This window comes from Pyrgilauda ruficollis, unplaced genomic scaffold (genome assembly GCF_017590135.1).
Source record: "Pyrgilauda ruficollis isolate IOZ18807 unplaced genomic scaffold, ASM1759013v1 scaffold17, whole genome shotgun sequence".
NCBI lineage: Eukaryota > Metazoa > Chordata > Aves > Passeriformes > Passeridae > Pyrgilauda > Pyrgilauda ruficollis.
This window is the reverse complement of record NW_024515875.1, coordinates 4,633,846-4,649,900: the sequence shown is the minus strand read 5'-3', so window position 1 is coordinate 4,649,900 and position 16,055 is coordinate 4,633,846. Positions and strand designations below refer to the sequence as shown.

Below are 16,055 nucleotides of genomic sequence, written 5' to 3'. Positions count from 1 at the left end.
GCTGTATATTTTAGCAGGTACATACATCTGGAAGTGGACACATGTACATATGCATTTTGGGGAACAAAAGCACATCAACAGCGTGGCTCACTCTAGTTCCAAGATAAAACCAAGCTTCTTTACAGAAACACAAATATGCCAAATGGCATACATGTTCTCTCCTATCAAACAACTGAAATGGAGAATGGAGAATGACTGAAAGGGTAGATTTCTTTGTCTATGATAAAAAGTGCTGCTGAGGATGATCACCAAAATTTATGTACCGAATAATTTTCCACTCAAAATTCAAAAGCTTTGGTGTATAGCAAACACTTGAATAACTTATCAAATCCTGTGTAGGTGATGGCTTTAAGACAACTTCAAAGTTGTCTTAAAATGTCAACGTTGTCTTAAGTTGTCAACATTTTAAACTGTTGTGCTTTGTTTTTGGCATTACATAGAACTCACTTAGGACTGCAAAGCTTACATTACAAAAGCTTACATTACAAAGCTTACTTACATTGAGGTTTTGGGACAGGGCAGAAGATGGACAGGTTGGTTGCTTTTCCCACTAAGAGACACAGATTTCCTGATTGTGTTAGGCCCAGTGTTACTTTGTTGATTTTAGGTTGGTCCTAGGGGAAAAGAAAGCTTTTAAGAAATGTATGAGCAAATAATCCTTTTTTTACCCCCCCCAGAAACATCAAGAACCATTAGTCAAAATTTTTAAACATAGTGGCTTAACCTAGTCTTTTAATTCCCTATTCCAGCTTCTTATTCAAGGTCTACTCTTCAGAAATATGAAAACCTGCCAACTCATTCACTCTGAGTAGCCTTTTTAGTTACTCAGTGCTTGTGAAAACTGATGTAGCAGTTTGACTATGGACCAAAAATCCTAGTGTTTGGTGTTTTTGTTGGCAATCCTGTAATAATTATGCCGTAAATCAAAAGATGGGTTTGGATTTCAAAAGTGCCTTGAGCCTTGTTCCCACCCTTCTACAGAGACACTGCATAACTTTTTCAGATTACAAGGTATAAAATTATCAGTCTGAAATACAAATGAAAAACTTTTACCTAATCTTGTATTTCTCCATGTGTGTCGTGCCCATGAAAATGTACATATAAACCCTTCCATGCAATCCATTAATAAAATCATTAGTTCCCAAGAGGCATTATGCTTGGAAACTACCAAAGTCCCAGGCATTACTGCACTCATAATGTGAGGATACTAACAAGGGGAGCCACAGACAATACAAGTGTTCTATATAAAATAAAATCTGCTTTTGTATTTTATATTCTGATCATTCTCACACAGCTGCTACCAAGTCCTATGTGCTTTGCCTGACACAAATCCCACTGACATGACTGGGAAGAGTCCCTGTGATTTGCTGGGTTCAGCTGCCATCGAGCCGTTTAGGGTTCATTTGTAGATGGAGAATTCTGGATGAGTGTGCTCCAGCTGGAGTGAGCACATGTGCGAGTGCTGTGCTGGATCAGAGCTGGGGAGGGCCCTGAACCCCTCTGCATAGCCCCTGCCCTCAGCTGCTCACCATGCACTGCACTTGCTGCTCAGCATCTGTCCCACAGGGAGCCATGGGCTCCAGCAAAACAGCTCATGGAAAAGCAGGGGGATCGCTTTTCCTGTGCCGATTTGCTTTGTGGTTGAAATGAGGTACTTGGCCTACATCTTCCCTGCCTGTGTTTTTCTCTCCAGAGCCACTGGTTTCCCACCAATCACAGTAACTCCAAGGAGCCAATGACACCCAAAGGTATCTCTCAATTTACGTTAAGCATTTTATCAGCCAGGGCAAAATGTAACTTCAAGAGCAGTAGCATGCAAATTCCAGAGCAGTAGCTCCTGACCTCTGCAGGGCTGTGCTGCAGCACTGCCCTGTACCCCAACAGCCAGTGGACCCCAGGCAGCCTGGCCACCAAGAGACCATGCAAACCTTAGGGGCAGGAAGCATTTGGAAAGGAAGGAGTACTGAGTTCCCAATGGAAACCGGCTTGACTGTTTTACCTCAGATTGAGTCAAGTCTGTTTGAAATGTGCCCACTACCCTATTTCATCTGAATGCCACAGCAGGGCTATTGTAAAGTCTCTCAAATCTGACAAAAGAACTAGTTAAATTATTCTCAGAACAGTTCATTTTAACAAAAGAGGCTTGAATTTTCTAGACAGCGGAGAGCTTTCTGCCAGAAAGGAGATCTCCAAAACTCAGCCCCGCTACCTCCATGTTGCACTGTTTCCACCCAGCCCCTGAGTTTCTGATTGCTGACTGGAATCTGTTTCTCCCTTCAGCTGACTCCAGCTGCCCACCTAGTCCCAGCACAGGCTCTGAGAGCTGCTGCATCATAGCAGCCAGGTAGGCACCTTCCCCTCTAAGTCCAAACCCCTTTCAGACAGAAACGGGCTGCTTTTCAGGCCTTTTGTCTTAGACTGGATTAGATTAATCATGACAAAGCTTTTGGGGTGCAGTTTAGGAGATATGTGATCATCTGGGGAACCAACAGGAGATAATGCCTGAGTAGCATGGATTATTTGCAATTTATTTCATCCAATTCATTTGAGCTGTACAAGGAAATGCTCATTTGCCACCTGAGAGGACTCTAAAAAAGCCTGAAGAGCAGAAACTGCCAATGTGTTATGCAGAACTTTGTTGTTATTTGCTTCCTAGTTTTCTGAAGAGTAGGTTCTCCTTGTTTATCCTGCCCAACAGGCCTTCTGCTTCAAAGGATGAGGCAGTAATTCAGAACACATCTACACCCTATCAGAACTTTTAGAGACACCTCTGTGCTCTGCAGTTCAGCTTGGGATACAAACTTTTCTACAACTTGCAGGTGTTTAAGGTTGGGGCTTTGGCTCAGGTTCTTGAGTGAATGAGGGGAAGTCACCAACTCAGAAGTAGCTTTGTATACTTAGCAAAATGGAAACCTGCCACACTGAAGGGGGGATGGCAGCTACTTTGCCTGTGACTGATGAGAGAGGGATTAGGCATTTCAGCCGAACAGCTCATTCCTGCCTCTTGTTTGTACCATCCGTGCTGGTGTTACTGCCTTTGTGGGATTAGGGAGAGGGTAAAAGAGTGCCAGTGTGTACCAGAGGACCCCAGTACAGCAGCAGCAGTCACATCTGTCCTTTTATCTGCAGCAGGATTTCTCTGCCTTTTTGCCCTGGTCCTGGCCTACTTCTTGTCCCTCCAAACCAGGACTGACCCCTACTTGACAATCAAGAAAGAACAGAAAAATGTATAGATGTTGATGTTGGAAACAATGGAAGTAAAGGGGAAGTCTCTGGGTGTCCTCCCTCTGAGGAGGAGAGAAATTAAGTAAAAGAAGGGTAACAAGGAGGAGAAGCAGCTTCATGAGCAGAAGAAGTGCCCTGTCTCCTTTAAACTTCCTCACACAGAGGCCACTCAATCTCCACTCTCACATCTTTCCCCATCCCACACCACCACTGCCACCCCTGCCTGCCTTGTCTGCTCCAAGGATGCCCTCAGCTGGGAGTTTGGTTTTGTTACCCAGTGTAACAAATAAAAGACAAATTCCAGTTCCAGTAGGTCATTCAACAGGCTCCCACTGATTTTTCTTAGGGGAACTCCTGGCCACTTTGAGATGCTTTCTTTAACATTCATCTATTATTATCATTATCATTATTATTATTATTATTATTATTATTACCCAGCTCTTTGTGTTCTGAGACCAATCACTTGATGTGCATTCCTACACTTCACTACTTTCAAAACTGATAATCTGTAATGGTGAGATAATTTCTTTCAACTTGAAAAAATATCTTGAAAGATTTCCTACTGGTACAATTGCTGACTTCCCTGTGTTATTCAGTCATGTGCAGATCCTGATATATAGATTGGAGAAATCCCAAGTACAAGCCATGATGTAAACAACTTGAAGCAACAAGAGTCTTTTTTTTGCTATGGAGAAAATAAATCCCAAGAAGGTTTCTTGGAGAAGGAAGGGAGGGAGGGAGGGAATATGAGAGGAGAATGAGAGAAATCATTCCTAAAAGAACATTTCAGCATTGATTTTCCTGATTGATAGAGTTTTATTTCATTGCCCTGCTTTTAATAACTATTTTGTGCAAAATTGTATCTGAAAGGAGAGGAGAGAACTTATTTTCTGTGTACTAATCTTCAATTAGTACAATTAGTACAGTTCTGTGGACTAATCTTCAAATATAGCGAGGTGGCTTACAGTCTTCTCTCCTTTCCACTCTGCTACCTGCAGGTATTAATTGAGTGTGGAAAACAACATTTTCTGCTTGCAATTTAAGTGCAGAAAGACAAAAGCAGAAAGGTAGAAAATCACTGTATTCTCTCTCTTAGCACAGAAAGAGCATGGTCCTGAGTTAATTTAAGTAGTCACAGAAATATAACTTCTATTTTAAGCAGGTATTTAAGTCCTGCTGATTCAGTATTCAGCCCAAATGCAAATGGCTTTCATGGAATGAAGCTTGCACTGAACTGGATCCACTTAGTAAAATATTTCAGTCTGCTATTTGAGGGAGAAAAGAAGAATCTGGTCAGCTGTTGGAAATGCCTTTGTAGCACTTCTGCACTGATTGATTGTTCTGTTTTCTAGGGAATTTTTAAGGGGTTTTTTTGTGAGAAAGTACTACTGTGAGATAGAAGGTTTCTCTGGAGAAAAGTTACAGGAGTATATACACATAATTGCCTTTTCTGAAAGTAGCATACGACATAGGATTTCCTCAACTGTACCAGAACTGACATTTACAATTTTGAATTCCAGCTTTCCAAGTATAATTACTGTCCTTGCAAATGTTTTGGTATCAAAGTTGGGACTCACTTTGGGTAAGACAGTCCATAAACTCAGGTTTTTTTCTCATTTAGTACTTCCTTTTACAGTGTTCCAGAGATGACAGCTGTAATATTTAATACTAAGAAATAGTAAATTGAAATAGCATGTTTTAAAGTATTTATTAATTATAAGTTGCTTTCATTTATAATTCACTTTTCTCCTGACATTGTTCTCTTTTTTGCTTAAAGTACCTGTGATTCATATCTTCCATTATAAGAAAACCACAAATAATTTTACATAACTACAGCGTTTGTCTAATCACACACCAAAATAGAAGGTAGAGGATATGAAAATTACTTATGACAGATGAGTCACATTAATATTTTGTTCTAAGCCACAAGAAAAATGAGACAGAAGGGGTGGGAATCAGAACAGATCAAAACCCTTAGTGCTTTCTGATCCAAAACCACAACTAGCTATTGAGGTGCAAAATGTTCTTTTTTAAATAAAGTGTGAGAAAGACACAGAGTTTTGTACTGCAAATGCTGGCAGCACATAATGTTGCAATTATTTTTAATATTTTGAGATGCTTGAATCACAACCAAAACTCTGAGCAACACTGAGGTAAAAGCATTTTTATGCTCCTTCACAGACACACCAAAAAAAAAAAAAAAAAAAAAAAAAACCAACAACAAAAAAAAAAAAAAAAAAAAAAAAAAAAAAAAAAAAAGAGAAAAGAAAAAAAATTGAGTTTGTTGCAGTTGCATCAGAAATGGTGTGCCAAGTTTATACCAGTGAATGAGAGTAACAACAGAAGGCTGGGATGTCATGGCATCCTCTTGCCTATTTTTTTTCCCCATTGTAGTAAATTCAGAATCATTGAGATAGTACTCCTGTTAGCTTTATGGGTTTTCTGTGTTGCTTAAAAAAATCTTGTGTTTTTTGTCTTTGAAAAGAATCATTCTGACTGCCTTTTATAGGGAATTTACTATTTCAGTATATGTGGCTAACTTAGTCTGCGTACGAAGCATAATCTGAGTGATTTAGGTAGATAAATATTAGCTCTGCTTAACACTACTTGTTTGTTCTTCTGGTTTATGAGCAGGGACCCTGTTCCCACCCACTCCTCACCAAAACCTGACTTTTCCTCAGATGATAACAAAAGTAGCTGTTCAGTGCATACCATGCTAGGCTGGGCTGCATTTATGCCACTTTTTCATGCTGTGTAGGAGACACTAAACATGGAAAGTGAACAGGCACTTTATAGACAAATGGTGAAAATTTAAGAACTAAATGGGTGGTCTTGAGCAGACAATTCCTGAGGACTTTATTCAGAGAAATACGTGTCTGAATAATTAGGAACCAGGACAATGCTTTCAGTATCTAGCTGTAAAGGTGTTCTCTTAAGCCAATAAAAGAAAGTTCTCCTTTTTCTCCATTTTTAGTTTGCCTCATCATGCCCTAGGAATTTTTCTACCTTAGTTTATGCAGTACTTTGGACTTATTCTATAGGTATTATTTTCTATAATCCATCAAACATCAGTAACTTGATTCTTCATGACTGGGCTATCAGAGGCTATTGGGGTGTGATTGCAACTTGTTTGCAGATAGGTATCGTTGCTGTATTTTGTTTAGTCCATGAAAATTTAATAATTTAGTATTTGCTTGCCAGGCGATGTGTGAGACCCATTCCTGGAGGTAAACACAAGCACATAGGGTAATGGTACTCCATTTCTTACTGGAACTATCACAAGATGTGTTTCTTGTTAATAGTGGCTTACAACTGTGATAAGCTTTTCAGTCATTTCAGCCTGAAAGTAATTCCTCCAAAACCACCTCCCCAGAAAATGTTTGTTGGAACACACTGAACTGCAATTAATGAGTAGGCCTCCAAGGGCCAAGAAGATTATAAGGAAGTATTATTGGTCCAGACAGAAATTTTGCCAGGCCTTCAGGACAGAGTTATGTATCTCTGTATGTTTATCTCTGGTATGTTTCTACACCATGAACTTGGACAGAAATTCAAATTTATGATGAAATCTAAACTTCTGTTAGGACTACTGAACTTCTGTCTTGAATTTTTTCCTGATTCTAACTAACACATTGAAGGATTTGCTAGTGCAGCCAAGACTAGCTGTTTCTGGGATAGGTACTTGTAAAAGGAAACAGTAGGTATAAAGGGCATGGTGTAATTTGGTCAGGTTATTTGTGTGTGCCTTTTAAAGAAAAAAAAAAAAGAAAAGAAGGGGAAAAAAAGAAAATAAGTATAAACTTCCCAGTTCCTTATTGCTGCCAATCTCAACAAACCAATTCTTTATCCATTCTGGAATTTTTATCAGCTTAGTCTCATATTATAAGGAAAAATGAAGTGCACATTTTTCATATAATCTAATAAAAAGTTAGAACCCATAGTTTGCTAATATATCATGCAATGACCAATGTGCTCTGTTTATCACAGGTATAGGTAGTGTTCCTTACCCTGGCTGGCACCAGGCAATTCTTGCTGCTTTGTTGATTTGTTTGGCTAAAATCCATGACCCACACCACATCCTTTTATGTAATTTCTCTCTAAAAGTTAGGGAGAGCCATAAGGACTATGCTAACTTCTGTAACCACTAATATGTAGTGCATATTTGAAAGAAGTAATCTAAACTCCATAAATGTAATCCAGATTAATATAAAAATATCAGAGCAGAGAACAACTCTGACTGTCATCTGCACACTGTACATGTGCAGAAACAAGCAAACAAACAAAAGTAAATTCTACCTTTCATTGATGATACCCAGATAACTGAATATAGAACACTCTATACCTTTGATTTTTTGCAAATGGAAAAAGCCTAAAGGATATGAAATTGCCAAACAGTTACTACATTGTCATTATAGAATCTCACATCATAAAAGAAAGGCAAAAATTTCTGTTCAAGTCTCCAGAGCACTAAGTTGATTAAATAATTAAGCAGGCATCTCATTTATTTTTGAGAGTAAGTGTCAGATGTTGAGCTGTGTATGTGATTAGATTCTTTGCTGAATATGGGCTCCTATTAAAGTGGTGGAAATGCCCCCATATTTAGCAGGGATCAAAATACCAATGATAGGAAAGTATGGCTGCTTTTCTTTTTCACCATACTTTTCCTCTTAAATACAATCAAAGTAATAAAACAGACATGGTTACTCCTACAGGTTAGGAGTAGGAAATGAAAATGAACATGGTCTACTACTATTTATCAGAAAGGAGAAATGTTATATTTGTACATTGCATCACAGAGGAAAATGCTTTCACATTTACTGAGGAAAAAGTACTGAGAATATGTTCAAAATGCTCCCCTTGGAAGTAAAATGCCTACATGGACTGTAAAGTGTGACCTTCTCTTCATTCCCCTCAGGGATTCATGCTGTTTATTGTCTGTTCCTTTTAAGGCAAGATTCTAGGAGTTTCCCATTACAGACAAGAAGGAGAATTCCTCTCCATGCTAATATAGTACCCAATAAGCTCATGCCAGTGGCTTATTTGGTCATCTTTACAGCAGTACCTAAATATTCACATATTTCTCTTCACAGTACCTTGTAAGATAGGGAAGAGGTACTACTCCCATTTTGTGGCTGGAAAGTCCTCTCCCCAAGGCTGGTCAGGAGATGTGTAAGAGATGTGGGACATAGGAAGGAGGTATTCCCTGTCTCAGGGTACTTCCTTTCTACAGGAACATGGAGCCTTATCCAGGAGCAGCAGCACAAACACTGCCTCTGTCTGAAGGAATTATGACACATCCCACCTCTTGAACTGTGTTGCACTTGGGATATGTCCTTGTGAACTCAGCCAGATTTCATGTTCTCCTGCCCCAAAAAAGCAATGCCTCCACTTTTCCAAGCACTGAATTATTTTTATCTTATGAGTATACTTTGCTACTTAAAACTTAGAGCACATACTGTTGGAATTTCTGCTCTGAAGTTTCATCCCTTGATGTGTTTATGTAGGTGGTATTTACACATGTGACTGCATTAGGCTCTCAGCTGTACAGCTGTGCAGATTAAAAGCTTTAAAGAGACAGCAGCTGTAAGGTGAGTTGTGTGACAAGTCAGCAGCGATGCTCAGATGTCAGGCATGAGTCATGCAATAAACATGGCAAGTGCCATTGAATATTTATAATTAATAACATGGGCTGATAAAAATGATGACATTGATTAAACATGGAATGATTTGGGTTGGAAGGAACCGTAAAGAACCCCTAGCTCCAGCACCCATGATACAGAGCATTAAAAAATTTCTCAAATTTATATAATAGGAGATAGCACAAACACTGCAAAATAAAGTAAGTACTTTGAAGTAGCTGAAGTCCTATAGACAGCAAAAGAAAGAACATTTGGATGGAAACATAACTAAGCAGAGATTCTGTAACTATTTCAGCTATAAAAAGCCATAGAAGTCCAGGCTTTGATGATTTCCTGAGAATAAAAAGATTTACTAATGCTGATTCTAAAGATAGGTACCTCTTCTGAGTTAACAGAAAGATTTTGGTGATAGAATGTTTCTAATCACAGTTCTAACATATCTGAATTTATGAAGATGTGTAGAAAGCACAGATCTTTAATAAATATGGATTGTAAGATGCTGACAACATTCTGGCCAGCAGAATGGAAATGGTCTTTTTAAGTCTAAATCAGATGTGTATCATTTTAGATTAATTAAGAACAAATTCAGGACGATATTAATTAATTTATTTCATTTTACTTTTCCATAAATGTAGAATTGAGTCTGATGTCTGTCTTTTCAGGAGGTAGCAAGAAGGATTTTGACAGAATGGGATGGAGTGGCTAAATCTAAACTGTTCTACATACTGTAGCCATCTGAATGTGACAATATAACTTCTCTGTTCTAGAGTTCAAACTGCAATTAGTACTAAAGTCAGATTTGTGTGCACGTGGGAGAACTCTCCAGGAGTTAGGTCCACTTACTTTTATCCTTGGTATTTTAACCTGAACTAATTTGAAGTAATATGCTACAACAGTTGTAAAACCACTTTATAGATAAGTTCCACCCCTCTTCTGGATAACATCACGGTGACGTGTCAGTCAAAGTGATCTACAAACTTGTAACTTTCAACATGGATACAACTTTACCCGTAGAAAATTTCTGTGTTGTATGTGGTAGAAAATAAATCCGTCCCCTGTTTCCATGACTCAAAGTGTGGAGAATTTAACATACTTAAACACCTTCACTGGTGTCCAAGTCACAGGGAGATGGGAATCACAGAATCTTAGAATGGTTTGTGTTGGAAAAGGACCTTGAAGATCACCTGGTTCCAATGCCCCTGCTGTGGGCAAGGACACAACTAAAGCAGGTTGCTCAGAGCCCCATCCAACCTGGCCATACTCAGAAGTGATAGCCTAAAGCTATGGAAGCACAGAATTAAATGGAATCTTTAGCTTTTGGAAACCACAAAAATACAAGCCATTTCTTCCCTCAGAAACTGAACAATGCAAACAAAACCATGAAATTACTTACCTTCCTCAGCAGCTGGTTAATGCCTTTAATTTCTTAGGCAATAATAGTACAAGGTTGGCTGGGATAAGTTTTACGTCTGGCAAACATTAAAAAGATATTTCAGATCTTAGCAGGATAGCTATCTGTTTTAGTAGATACCATATTTGGTTATGAAAACAGTAAAACAAAGGATATGGTTATTTTAATTTAATAATGGAGTTGACTGGAATGAGGTCTGATGAAGGAAGATGGGTCAGATTTGTATGTGACTGGTCAACATAGCTGTGTTAGAGATCAAAACTAGCAACAGACTTGCACAGCTATTAACATCCTCTTTTTATATCACTATTTTCAGGTGTATTTTTATTGGGGAAAGAAGTGTAAAAATATCTGAGGACAGATATGGGATGGCAATGGCCAAAGATGGAGAAAATCAGATATGCTCTGACTCCTAAAAATCACAAGAGAAAATTAATATTTCATTCTCCTAAAATGAGCTCTTCTTCAAAGAAAGATATCCCTGTGAGTTAATTTCCCCCCAGAGATGAACTCTCCATCACTTAGACGTATGAATTCTTGCAGAGGTCACTATTTCATTGAACATGAGTATCTCCAGCAGAGGAAATGAAATGTGGTTTTCAAGAAGCCATTTATCACCTACATGGTAGATCCAATCCTGAGACTGAAGAAAGATGGGTACATTAGGCAGAACATGTAGAGATATGTCAGAACATGTCAACTTATCTTCAGCTGACTTGGTTTGCCTGAGAGCACACAACAAACAGCCTTGTTAGATGCAGGGTCCACCTCCCACAGAAGTCCTACCAGCCAGCAGGCAGGGCATTTAACAGCTCTGTGCTAGTGTCTTCTCATCTACAGAATGATTATATTAATATTTACACACCTCATAGTGGAAGCTGGAAGACATTAATGAACATGTGTAGTTATTTAAAGCTCTTGGACTGAAAAGTGTGCCAGAGATCCAAGATATTTGCTAATATTATTATTTCTACACCCAGATGATTTGCTCACGTGTTTGCCACATGCCAGCACAGAAACCTACTGGATGCAATGCAGTGTTGGACAGTTGCTCAGATGAGGTCAATGGTATAAACAACAGTTATAACTGGCAGGGTGCTTTGGAAAAGCCAACCATCCTAAGGCTTTATTACAACTCTCTGGTCATATAGAACAGAAATCAACTTCAGTTTATTAGCTCCAAACACACCAAGGAATGATCTGGGAATTCATTCCAGCAGTATGCAATCTCATTTGAGCAGATGTCACAACCTCCACCTTGGACTGAAAGTGTGAGCCAGCAGAAAATACAGTTTCAATATGCTGGATAATAAGGCAAATGCTGTTATTTGGAACTTCTAGCAAAGACACCTGCTGACAGCTGGCATTAAAAGGGCAGTGACACCTGCTAGATACATTGCAAACCAGGCAGAAGCAAAATCTGATCCTTGCTGAAGTCAAGGAAAGTTTTGCCATTGACTTGAAACATGCCAGAATTTCTCTTACAATTGTTAGTGATTTATATGTGTATCTACAAGTTTATGGGCAGTTCATGAAACATTGATATACTGGCAGATATCCATAGTGTCAAATAATGGGGACATTGAGATACCAAAGGAATATTATTAGCATAATAAATATCTAGTAAAGAACAAAAGATAGATCACACCGTACATTAAAAACTAATTGATTCCAGAGTTTGTTATCATCCCAAAACAAAAGTCATAAACCAGGCCATTCAGTGGTGTTGGGGAAAAGCACTTTTTAATGCTTAGTTAGTTTGTAATTTCTAGTAGCAAAATGTCATCCAAGAATATGGGGAAAGGAAAGAATTCCTATGCATTCATTTTGTGCAGCAAACACATCGACTGATTCCTCTTTAAATTTATGCAAATCCATGGGCTTTGATGGAGATCATAAATATTTTATGCAAAGCAAGCTCTGAGGAGAACCAGCTCTGGGTTTTGCTCATGTATTTTGCCCAGTGTCTCTTTCTTCCTCCATATTTTAGTATTGTCAGTCTCCTGTAAGTGTCTAGATTTTTTTCTTGAAGTTATATTAAAAAAAAAAATGCAGCTTATAATAACCTGACAATAAAACCTCTGCAGCTGAGTCTGCTAAAACATTTGTTTAGTCTCTAAAGGGACCAAATTTGCATACAGGGTTTTGAGAGTGCTGGGAGTACATTTCTCTTCAAGTAATTTTTTCCAATAAAATCTCAGAATGTTTGTTCAAGAGGTTGGTCTGACAGATGAACTTTCACAAGCTAAAAAAATCTAGAGTGGTTGTGTCTTTCCAGTGTCTATATCACTAGCTAAACACACAGATGCATTATTTAGGTGAGGTTTCTGTGTAAAGCCTGGACAAGAGCCTGACACTGTTTCAAAGCATGCACAGTCAGACATCAACCAGCAACAGGCAGCCCATCTGCTGTAATGCACCATGGTGAAGTACTTAGTACTTCCATTTTGGTGAGTAAAGCAGAACGAAAGCTTGTGTTCACATGAAGAATGGAAACTAAGTTGACTCTGGAAATTTTTTCCAGAAAGGCTATTGCAAAGTGACCCTACAGTGAAGGCATTAGACTAAATAGTCTGTGTTGCTGTGGTTCCTCTGGTAACAGCAGCTGCTGTCCTGTCACAGTGAACCTAGGGCAGATGAATTCACCAGTCCAGTTTCAGACAAGAATTTGTGGCTAACAGAGTGGTACTTAGGAAACGTAATATGACAGTTTGCAGACAGAAGAACCCTGTGGCTTCTGTTTTCTTCCTCCAATGTAATTAGTAGTGGGAGACTTAAAAGGTGACTGTGTTTTAAAGGGAAGTGTAACTGTGATCAAGTGTCACTTTGCAACATGCATTACCCTGCAGGTAACACAATTCCACCTGCTTGTATCTGATTCAATCACATCACATGTCATAATGTCTTTCAAGTTTCAATAAGTACTCTGTTTAATTTTTTCTGCTTTATAGTACTTTCTTCCTAAATCTACCTCTAGATCCTGTAATACTCTTAACATATCTGCAAATCTACTACAGTAGCTACTTTATCTAAATAACAAGACTTTCCCTTTACTGAGGAATTAAGCAACCTTTGTTGGCAGCAGTCTGCTAGAGTGTTTAATTCTGTAAAGGTTGTGCAAAACCCAGGCTAAACTATTGAAAGAATGTTTGAAAAAAATCAGAACTGAAGGTTTTCTCTGTTGCAGAGCAAATAAACTTGCATTAGCTCTTCAAAGCAGACCTCATTGTTCAATGTCTGTGAGGCAGCTGTTGCTTTCTCAGCAGAAATGCCTGTAATTCAGTTTAAACTGGTCCTCTGACTTTTCTCACTGCATCGAATGATATCAGCGGAAAACTCTGTGCTCTACATGGCCAAGAAAGTATTCTACAATATTTTAAGTAAGTCTGTCTTTACAGCAGAAAACTGAGAGTGACATGAGGATATTATCCCGATTAGGCTTACACATGGATGCTGTTGCTTCTCTCAGCCCAAGCAAGACTTTGATTATTAATTAATTTAAGTGCCTCTCATGAAAGAACTTGGGGAGTGATCAGTACAAGTCAACGTGAGCAACATGCACAAGATCACTTTTCAGGTCTCACGAACTGCTATTGCTCAGCAGCAAACCGATCCTGCTGATATGAGCAGCCCAATCTCGTTTCCACTTGATGGAAAAGCCTGTGAACCAATAGTGTAACAACAAATGTATGTGAAAGTGTAAAAAGCCCCCTGAAAACATCATTACCAGGTAGACTGCTGGTTTTCAGTCAGGATTTAAAAACAACTGGGAAAGGGTATTGCTTCCTTTGGGAGCTTGCTGACATACCACAACCAGAGAAAATGAAATGATGCCTCTGCTCTCAACAAAATGAAGTGCCTAACACTGACAGCTGTGTAGTAATGCTGGTTAGAGCTGAAGACAACTTTCAGCCACAAGACTTTCTAGGATAAGTATTCAGGTTTTGTTACTACCAACTTTGAGTTAGGAAAACCAAGGAAAATGGAAAGAATTGTTTGCCTGAAGGCTCCCAGCAAGTCACTGGCAGTGCCAAGCTTAGGTCTTGTTGCTGAGCTCTGTGTAGAGTCAAGTATCTCTTTGAACAGAGATGTTAGCAGCCAAGTTTCATTCCCATTGGTGGAAAAAGTCCAGTTCATGTCAATTCATAACTTGGCTTAGGTCATGACTAGACACTAAGTAACAAATTGTCTTTTTTTTTTTATCATTTAATTCTGTACTAAAAAGCAGACTCAGACTTTATTTGTAGTGTGGTTAAACAACTGCATATACATATCAGATTAGTAGACATTAGTGTACCAGTCTCAGCTTTTTAATTTTCTAAGAATTTAAGTAAATTCCTTATCTATTGATGTGCTGATCAGTCTTTCATTACCAACATTCATATAAAGAGAATACATATAGGTAACCCGTGTTGTTAAGCAATATGTGTATGCTGCTGAGACATAAAATTGTGAAGGTGCAGTAATTTCAAATATTTCTAGCGTGCCTAGCTTAAACAACAACAACAAAAAAAGATCCTTAAGTCTTAGTTCTCTTTCCCAATCCTTTAAAAAAATGTAACCTTCCTTTTAAAGGGCTGGTGGTGTCAGATATTAGTGAGTTAAACTGGGCGTGTTTTGTTTAAAGTTGTTAATGTCTCATCTGTTCTCTTCTATAATTTTCAGTTTATCAACAGTGTGTAGTAATATGTTTGATTCATTAGATGAGAAAAAAGGATGGCAAAATCAAGTAAATATGTCAGTTAAACCCCACAAGAATTAAATCACCTCGATTTGTTTGTCTGGTAAAAACTGGGCTCTCATTGGGTGAACTGAGGCCAGCTTGATTCACCACCAAAATGTGAATCTGAATCTGACATTGAATTTGCAGATGTGCATAAGAGAAATCCCTTGAGTCTTGAAACAATTGACTTTAAGGAGAGGCAGGAAAAATGTAAGCAGCGTTGTTAAGCAGAATGAAGTTAATCAGTTACTGTCATTACTACTGAAATCAGTCTCAGTTTGACATCATGTTGATTTTCACATTATTTTGTCTAAAATAAAGATTATTTTTTCAATTAATTTAGATTACACAAATCCATGATGTTTCTGAACAATCTTCTTGCTTGTAAACAACAAAAGGAAGTGATATCATCCATGAAGTTAATAACCAAGAAGCGAAGCTTTTGTGTGTGCAGAAATTTCAGTTTTAGAGCATTCAGGGGAGAATGAGGTATAACCACTGAAAGAAAACCAGCATGAGCTGAAGAGTGTTGAAAACATCAAGCATATATTGAAAACCCCAAGCATGCTGTCTTTGTAGAGAATGCTTTCTAATTGTAAATTTGGAGTTTTGGAGGTGATCTTAAAAACAATGCTGTAGTGAAAAAACAAGACAATGGCTCTCTTTCTTGGCTGTCTGTTTATGTAGGCTGTCATCCAAAGCTGTCAAAGAATCAAGCCCTCTTAGCAGAGCTTTTCCAGGTGCTTTCTGTCTGGTGGAAGTTTACATACAGGCTGATTCAGAAGTGCAATAACTACAATTGAATTACCCGTGTCCAAGTTCATTTATGCTTCTGCTCTCTGGTATTCAGTCGAGCCACATAGCATCTTTTGGGTCATTCAGATCCACAACAGCCCTTCCAATGGGAGTGATGTACTTTACATGTCAACACAGACTAACTTATTTGGCTCATATTTTCTCTCTTGGAATGCAATACTTAAAATAGATGCCATTGTAATACTTGGCTTTCATTTAAAGACCCATCTACTGATGCCTGATGGAAACATTTTAAAACACT

At 38.4% G+C, this 16,055-nt stretch overlaps 1 protein-coding gene across 1 annotated transcript in view; it reads right to left on the bottom strand.

Annotated features, from left to right (window-relative positions):
- COL8A1 (collagen type VIII alpha 1 chain) overlaps positions 1-16,055 on the bottom strand; it is an 88,310-nt gene that overhangs the window by 32,588 nt on the left and 39,667 nt on the right. The window contains exon 3 of the mRNA XM_041463700.1: positions 500-614. The gene's annotated coding sequence lies outside the window, so the exon portion shown is untranslated. The remainder of the gene's footprint in view (positions 1-499; positions 615-16,055) is intronic.